Below are 2,581 nucleotides of genomic sequence, written 5' to 3'. Positions count from 1 at the left end.
GAATTTAAATAGATTTCATTTCAATTTTGAGACAATTTGAATTTATTTAGCAGAACACAGGAATTGTATGTCTTCTGATCCTCACTTGGTTAAAGGTGGCATGGCAAACTGATAACACACTGCCTAATTAGGAATACAGCTATAAAGCTGTTACGTCAATGCATCAAACAGATCCACATGGGGGTGTGACAGTGCTGCTGCATTCGTGGCTAGGTGGTGGATGTTTATGGCAAGTCTGGAAGTGGAAGGAACATCAGCATGTACTCAGAATATGAATAGCAAAGAAAGGTAACAGCTTGGTTTTCAAGGATCAGACATGGGAGAAAAAACCAGATGGCAAGAGTCTATGGCAGCCAAACTATGTGATGCACAGCAGAGGCTCCAAAGGAGACAGTCAGGTGCAGCCTTAGTAAGCTGGTGAGCTTTAATTAAAGAAGAAACCACAGCTATCTCCATTAAGAAGGGCATATCCTCGCCAGAGTGTGTACCAGACTTGCCTCAACTATCTGCAAATATTTGAATGGCAGTGTCATTGAAGATGATGTAGAGATACTGTCACAATGATGTCTTGCAGTGTGTTGTGAGTTGAGATCCATGGCTTTGAAGATCACTGACACACTCCACCTTTAAGCAACTGGATCTTTACAGGGTTCCAATGGGGTTGTGTGCAGTCTCCCAGGCATCAAACTACCACAGTAGGAATTGATGAATGTGCTGTTTAGGAGGACCAGTGACTACATATACTACTAAACTGACCTGATCCTGAGTCAGGCAGAGATGGCCATTGGCCTTGGAGCCATTGCTGGGTTTGATATTAATGGTTGCATATATGTGGCTATCAAGACTCCCACAGCCCCGCTAGTGGTCAACTTCAACAAAAAGGGCTTCCTCTCAATTAATGTTGGACTAATCTTTGACTGCCAAAAACACTCCCTGCAGGCTTATACTCTATTGTGAAAAAGCAGCTATTGAACCTACATATTCAGGCAGTCGCAGGTACCTCTGTTTTCAAGCTCCCTGCTTGCCTTCCTGAGTGGATCCTCAAAAATGAGGGATTCTTATCGAAGTCATGTCTCCTTACCTTGAGGATTCTTCAAAATGCAGCATTGAACAAACACAATGCATGTCATACACTTCTTTGGGTAACCATTAAGCAGACCATTGGCCTGCTGAAAATAAGAGATTCATGCCTTGATTTGGTGGAGCTGTGTAATAATCCCCAAAAAAGGTGACAGTCTTGTTTATTGTGGCAGTCTGCTAAATCTCAAACCTGCAGAAAAGGGAGGTTTTACATTAAAAGGTCAAGACTGATCACGAACCTTCATCCAACAGGAATGTTGTGCAAGAGAATGCTGAGCAGCCAGTGCAGGTATGAGAAAACTAAGTCAATAAAGTCTCACCTCAATGTTTATAATTTATCACCTTTCCTGTCCCAGAAGTGGAGGATGGGTCCTGTGGTCTCACTTTAAGACAGAGTGAAGGAGATTTTTTCTCTCTCTCAGGGTTGTGGAATTCTGTGGAATGGTAGAAGCTGGGTCTTTAAATTTATTCAAGGCTGAATTAGATTTTTGACAAGGGAGTCAAGGGTTATGGGATATAGACTGGAAGGTAGAGATGAGACCACAACCAGATCAACTTATTGAATGGTATAACAGGCTAAAAGGGCCAACTGGCCTATTCCTGCTCCTATGAGCCTGTGATTAAGATTTGATAAAAGGCAACAGTACATTTGGGCTAGCAAAATGTTAGGTATGGAGCCAGTACAAGCTTTCACATAACCTTACAACTTAAAAGTGTGAGGTGATGCATTTTGTTAGAACAGATAGAGATAAACTTAAGAAAAGAAAAACCCATAAAGAACTGTGGATACTGGGAATCAGAAACTAAAACTGAAATTGCTGGGGAAACTCAGAGGTCTGGTAGCATCGAGAAAGTGGAGTTAACATTTCGGTTGCAGTGACCCTTCTTCAGAACTGATTGTAGATTGGAAATGCCAGCCTTTCCCTAGCTACAGTTAGTTGTGAAGGTGGGTTATTGGACTCAATACGTCAATTTTGCACAGATGCTGCCAGACATGCTGAGGTTTCCCATCAATTTGTTGTACAGATTGTCTTAATGGCAGTTTTAAAGTTCAAGCAGAGAGCCTCTGGCTAATTGGCTGGCAATCTGGGAATGAGCATGCATTGGTTTTTCAAGGTGGAGGGACATGCTATAATTATGGATAGTAGGAACTGCAGATGCTGGAGAATCCGAGACAACAAGGTGCAGGGCTGGATGAACACAGCAGGCCAAGCAGCATCATAGGAGCAGAGAGGCTGACGTTTCGGGCCTAGACCCTTCATCAGAAAAGGGGGAGGGGAAGGGGGTTTTGAAATAAATAGGGAGAGAGTGGGAGGCGGATAGAAGAGGGATAGAGGAGAGGATAGGTGGAGAGGAAACAAACAGGTCGAAGAGGCGGGGATGGGGCCAGGAAAGGTGAGTGTAGGTAGGGAGTTAGGAAGGGGATAGGTCAGTCCAGGGAGGACGGACAGGTCAAGGGGGCAGGATGAGGTTGGTCGGTAGGAGATGGAGGTGCGGCTTG

The sequence above is a fragment of the Rhincodon typus genome, chromosome 14 (genome assembly GCF_021869965.1).
Source record: "Rhincodon typus isolate 14 chromosome 14, sRhiTyp1.1, whole genome shotgun sequence".
Lineage (NCBI taxonomy): Eukaryota > Metazoa > Chordata > Chondrichthyes > Orectolobiformes > Rhincodontidae > Rhincodon > Rhincodon typus.
The sequence above is the reverse complement of the archived record's forward strand: the minus strand, read 5'-3'. Positions refer to the sequence as shown.